Source organism: Triplophysa rosa, linkage group LG1 (assembly GCF_024868665.1).
Source record: "Triplophysa rosa linkage group LG1, Trosa_1v2, whole genome shotgun sequence".
Taxonomy (NCBI): domain Eukaryota; kingdom Metazoa; phylum Chordata; class Actinopteri; order Cypriniformes; family Nemacheilidae; genus Triplophysa; species Triplophysa rosa.
The window spans coordinates 21,991,231-21,997,725 of record NC_079890.1 but is presented as its reverse complement, the minus strand read 5'-3'; the positions used below and the strand labels follow the sequence as shown (position 1 = coordinate 21,997,725).

At 35.4% G+C, this 6,495-nt stretch overlaps 1 long non-coding RNA gene across 1 annotated transcript; it reads left to right on the top strand.

Annotated features, from left to right (window-relative positions):
• Window positions 1–1,066: 1,066 nt before the first annotated feature.
• On the top strand, window positions 1,067–4,041 carry LOC130546044 (uncharacterized). Its single transcript, XR_008961758.1, has 3 exons — window positions 1,067–1,151; window positions 3,604–3,711; window positions 3,833–4,041. It is a non-coding gene; the product is annotated as an uncharacterized LOC130546044 (long non-coding RNA).
• The last annotated feature ends 2,454 nt before the right edge of the window (window positions 4,042–6,495 follow it).

The window sequence follows — 6,495 nt, the reverse complement described above, 5'->3', positions numbered from 1 at the left end:
TTAATGGAAACTATACTGGTGCACTGTAAAAACGGCAATTAATTAAATGTTGGAAGGGCAAAAATATACAAGTTGAACCAATATTCTTGTTGGCTTAGTTAGGAAGACATATTATTTTAAGTTAGCATAAATATATTTTAAAAACATTAAACGAAGGGTTATATCTGTTTTAAGTTCAAATATGCGGTCGGTTAATAAAGATAGCGTCTATTTGAAAATTTGCACGGACGCTTTCGGAGAGTGAGCTCAAGGCGATCACCGGGCGTTCAGTGCTCATGTACCCCGCCTAACGCAGCCTCACCTCGGACAAGTGCTTCTGAAATTTATCGCTGGCTCTGACGTCTCTTAAACATGGGATTTAATTCATTTTCTATATCTAAAGGGCAATCTTTGGTCTTATAAATCTATCATTTTCCCCTGGGCAAATCGTTTTGACAAAGTTAACATTCATAACTTATCTTTTCTTTAACTTTAGTCTGAAGGAGCGGATGGAGAAATAGCCCCAATATACACAATTGAAATAAACCTTCTTCTGAATATATATATATTTAGATAATATTTAGGAGAACATATATGTGTGTGTACTTTGTGAGAGGTATATGCTATTGAATTTAAGATGTCTTTAGTCGGAAGGATCACTGCTCATTCGGGATCAATCCGCACATAACTACCGAGTTCAAGTCGCCGCCTTTTCTCAAGTTACGTCAAGTAAGTGGCAGTAAATAAATGTTCATTTCTTACTAAATTAATTGACAAGACGCAAATATTCCATGTTTTTGTGAAGATATATATAGGGTGTGTTATATGGTATGTGTCCAAGCAGGGGCGTAGCTAATGGTGGCCATGGGTGGCCACGGCTACCCCTGAATGATGGATGGCCACTATCTGGCCACCTCTGTTGTGCGAAGCAGTTTTAAGATGCGTGTCGGAGTTTACGAAGTGCTGCGCAGATCATTTAGCGTATGCACTGAAAGTAACGGAGAATATCACTCTCGCTTAATATGATGTCATACGCTTACGACTGACCAAACAGTCTGAGCCTATTAGCTGAACAGCTGCTAACCTCTTCGCTTCGTGACAGTGTGACTGTCTGTGCACCATGGAAGTTCATCGCGAGCAGAAGGCTCAGGGTAGGGTTGCACCAGCCATTCGTAAGTTCTTTCTTAAAGTGAACGTAAAGTCCACACTAAGGCTTAGTAACTACTAGCTAGTTTGTAACTAAATCTGTATGTTATTCGGTTGCACATTTGGTCTTAAGGCAGAGCTAGTTCGTAAGCTCTCCGTAAAGTAAAGTAACGCGTAGTCGCATAATATGACTTTACCTTCAACAGTCCAATAGCCTGTAAAATCTTGAGAAAAAGTTTTGTTGAAATGTTGTGAATTTCAAAACATTCTGGATTTAAACTTATTTTACCTCACATAATAACGGTATATAGACTACTATAGACTTAATGCAATAATAAATACATGCAATATGGGTGATATTATTTTACTGCCAACCGCCAATTAAATAAAAAAGATTATTTCATTTTGACGTGCACAACACAGGCAGATATACACACACGGAGGCGCGCTAGGACGGTTCGTGTTAGAGCAGTCAAAAATTAAATGTCATCACATAATGTTCTTTATTTTAAAAGGTAAGTGACTGTAAATGTCAGCATTATCATGTGTGTAAATCATTGAAGAATGTCGAGTGAAACAAGAGCTTATTCCGTTAGTTCAGAGTATGCTATTTTATTCCTACAGTTATTCCTGATAGGAGGCTTCAGTAGATATTTACGTAACATTATGCTTCAACTAAGTTGAAAGGTGCAACTCAAAAATATTTTGCAGCGCGTAAGCTGTAACTTAGTGCCCGTTTAAGTCAAAACTACTGTAGGCTAAGTTGTAATTTACGCACAGCTGCAGCCGGTGTAATGAAATCAGTCTTGTTTAACTCGATTTCATTCATTAATTATATTTTCGCGAAAGTTTAAGTTGGGGTACTGCAATGTTTATTTTCTATAAATAATGCTAACTTACTGCAAATGATAGTTAGCAAATTATTTTAAAATAATGTTAGCACATGAAAGCATTGCAAATAATTTGTTTACTTTACGTTCTTCGTGTATGTTTTTGACCAGCAAACTGTGTAATGAAGAATTGGTGTAAATTACTGTCTGTAAGGATTTTTTGGTCACCCTAATAAAATCACTGGGTCTGGCCACTTCTAAAAAAAGTTCTGGCTACGCCCCTGGTCCGAGGGGAAGTAAAGCTTATAGTTAAGATATAACGTTAGGCCTAACTAAAGTGTTTACGTTGTATGTCTGACGGAAATTAAATTTTAGTCAATGGAACAAAGTCTTTCACCCTGCTAACACGCAATGTTTTAATCTGTATAATGAAGGTTTTAAATGTAATTTTGGCTTGTTGTATGATGTATATTTTTTTAAAGTTAAGATATGCATGTGCTTTTTCTCTCATATATGGAAGCCCAATCCTTCCAAAATGAAAAATAAATAAATACAAAAATAAATCCATGAAGAATTTTAAAAAAGCGAATATAAATAAATAAATACAGAAATTAATTTTCTAAAAATAACAAAAAATAATTAAAACATTGACATTTAAATGTATAGTATTTTTTGTACATTTTTGTATTTCTTTTATGCATTTATGCTAATGTATATGTATTTCCACATTTTTACATTTTCACATTTATTTATTTTCACATTTATTTATTTCTACATTTCCATATGGTAATGAGGGGGAATGTCTTGCTTCAGACATGGCAGTCAAGCACAGAGTGCTGCTGTAGGCCACAGGCAAACACTAAGGCCATAGTAACATCTTGTGCTTTGACAAAATGACATGCATGAGATGAGTGTGACCAAATGAAACAATAATATAGTATATTACAGCATTTACTATAGTAAACTGCAGCATACTACAGTATATGTTACAGTAACATATACTGTAGTGTACTATAGTATTTACTATAGTAGGATTTAAAAGCCCTTGAGGAAATCAATGTGTAAGTGTAGAAATCATGTTTTTTTGGCAGATTTGTATGATTACAGTTCCACTACAAAAACCATGGTTAACTCTGGTTATACTGTAGCAACACCATGGTTAAATTGTGCTGAAAATAAATAAATGTGAAATTTTAAAAATGTGGAAATACATATATATTAACATAAATGCATTAAAGAAATACAAAAATGTACAAATAAATAAATGTTTAAATAAATAATATACGTTTAAATATCATTTTTTTTCATTCATTTTTATTTGTATTTATTTATTTATTTTCGCTTTTTTACATTTCTTCACAGATTTATTTTTGCATTTATTTATTTTTAATTTTGGCAGGATTTGGGCTTCCATACTCATAAGCCAAGTTGTGTACTTTATGTTGCTGTATGGTGCTCCATTTCGATGTGACTGACTGAAATCTATTAAACTTATTGTTAAAAATAGTAATAAGTTATATTATGGTAACGTGGGCTGTTTTTGCCGGCACAGTTTATTCAACTAAGATGGCATGAGGTTGAGTAGTTTATTTGAGAACTTGTGAATTATTCCTTGATGTTTTCCTCTGTTTTCCAATGTTATTTCCAGGTCTATGCAGATTTTAAAAGAATCACTGGAAGAATCAGCACTCAACTTTCCACAAAACCTTGGAAGTCCGTGCTAAAGATCTGATCAGGATGTATCAATCCAGAAGAGGTGATAGTCAAGAGGAGTTAAATGCTATACTAACAAGCCTATAACGTAGATGAGGCACACATGCCCTCTGTTCTCAAATAAATTCATTTGTATATTTTAACCTATGTTTTCTTTATTGCAGACTACAGATATAGCCATGCATCTATGAAGGGGAACAAGTGATTTTCTCCACAGGAATTCACAAACTGAAAATACCTATGTTTTGCGTCGTTTTTTTTTCAATGGGCTAAGGCAAATAGCTTTTTTTGTAGTTCAGCTAATAAGTTTGGTGTTGTATTTCAAATGCAATGTCCTTCAACAGGAGCACTTAATCATGTATGTTTAGTCTATATGAGAAGTTATTGTTATGAATTAAAAGCTAAGTCTTGGTTTATTTGTTTGTATGGTTTACTTTTTTGTGACTTGAAATATTCCAGTTAATATTTTTTGGTAACAACCCCAATGTGCAATTATTTATAACTAGTTCCACAGGTTTTTCTAGTTAAAATTCCCAAATAATAAGAATTAATTGAAGTAACAGATAAAACGTGGGGTAAATACTTACATTTTAGTTGACAGAATCTTTGCTGTTTGTTTTCAAATATTAAACGAATTAAAAAAAACTTTAGCTGAATGAACTATAAAACTACTTGAGCTAGCATACTTTTTAATATTTGAGTCAAGTTTGGGCCAACTAAAAAATAACAATTCAAGTAACACTTTGGGGACAGAAGTTGAGTGAATGTAACAGTTACTAGTTACTAAATAATAATTCGTTGAAACAACTTGAATTTTTTTACAGTGTGTCTACTGGTGCAGTATGTGATGGATTCTATTGGTGGGGTGTTTTCTGGCAGATTAATCCTATTGAAATAATGCCCAAAACACACTACAGAAAGGAATTTTGTAATGATCTCCATGAAAAAACTGGTTCATAGTGATATTTTAATGGTAACCATTGTGATGGTTACCTGACCATAACCTGCATGCTGCCGCATTAGCTACAACGGTATGGAAAATACATTTCTTCTGTGCTACCTGCTGCTGCTGTTCCTGTGAAGAAAGTAACTAGAGACACGGAGCAGTTGCACGCGCAGCCCCGTAAAGAACCTCCGCCTACTGCTCTACCCCCGGCGCAAATTTGATCATAAATAAATATATATATATATATTGCGATGATAGAAAGCTATTGTTATCTAGTATAATTATCACTTTTATAATTAATATAATGTTTTTAAGTATAACCAGAAGGGCACATTTACATTTTGACAAAAGGGGCAGGGGCTTCAGCCCCCCTGGCCCCTCCCCTGTGCACTCAACTGTACTGCAGTGTTTCCTCTACATTCATGGTTTCCTAGCAATGGCAAACACCAGGAGAGCGCAAGCTCCAGTTTTATACGCGAAATATGAACGGCCCCTAAAAACGCCTCGGTGGCTTTTTACTGAGACACAAACCACTGTGCATTACATAAACTGTGTATAAAACAAAGCCATAATTAAAAACCAATCCGTATAATATGCGTGTCATTGTGGAATAACTCCCTGAAATATCACCGATGACTAGGGTTGTGTACCGAAACCCGGTGCCAATATGGCTCCGGTACCTGTGTATCCGGTATGTAACTGGACCGAATCAAAACGCAGATTTCGGTGCCACTTAAATGCTGACTGAGCCATCGATTGAGACATTTGCCCTCATTAACGTGAACGAAAGTTGGAAACCTCAGATAATACAAATCCAACACATCTCTTATGGTTAAACGGATCGTGAATGATCTGTGATCCTCAGGGATCGCGCGCGCCCCACGGATCGGAACATGCATGACCCGTGGATTCATCATAGTGAAAGACAGTTTTAACTGTAAGTTTCAGCATTCATCAACGTTCTTTAAAACTTGCCTTATGCGGCGGTTGAAGTTAAAGTGAAACTAACGTTAATTCGAAACGCATATGATGCGTCTGTAATGCAAGCGATCACAATAAAACTGTTGCGCGCCTTTAAAATCAGTGGAGCGCGTGCCGTGGAGCTCGTTCTCAACACTGTTACGCATTTGACAAGAAAGACAATCGAGACACAGCAGTGAAAGTGCTAAAACCTTATAGCATCTGTCAGTCTGATCTCTAGACATGCAGTCTGTCAAGCTTTTTACTCTGACTGCATGTATAGGCATATAATTATAATTATTAATTATACATACTGTCTGTTTTTAAAATAATGCACATATAATGTAAATGGACTTAATCTGTTGATATATTCAACGCATTTTCTGCCCATATTTAATACAACTATGGCTAGCATTTAGTTGTAGCTGGAGGGTAAAGAAGGTAAACAGTAAACACTATAACATCTTTCTCGCAATGTTAGTGTACATGCTCATTTCACATTCACTTTAATTGTGAATTTGTGTATTTTTATTACTTAATAAATATTTTTAATTGAACATTTTGTTGTTTAATGTCATCCACTGGTGTTTTGTGGCTCTTTTTTAAAAGTATCGATTTAGGCACCGGTACCGTTTTAAAAGTATCGATGTGGCACCGGTATCGGAAAAAAACAAATGATACCTAACCCTCTCGATGACATGATGAGCCAACTGCTGCAACAGCAAAGGATCCCGCTGCAGTTGTTTCAACCGCAGCATCGATGTTAGCCAATGCGAGCTGCCAGTACTTCTGCTGCTATCTTGGTCACGTTGATCTTTTAACCTTTGTATTTTCCTTTTTTGTGCTCCACTATTGTACTTTCTTTCTGACATTTTGCCCCTATGCCGTCTAGCAATACCATGATGTAAATGAAAATTATTG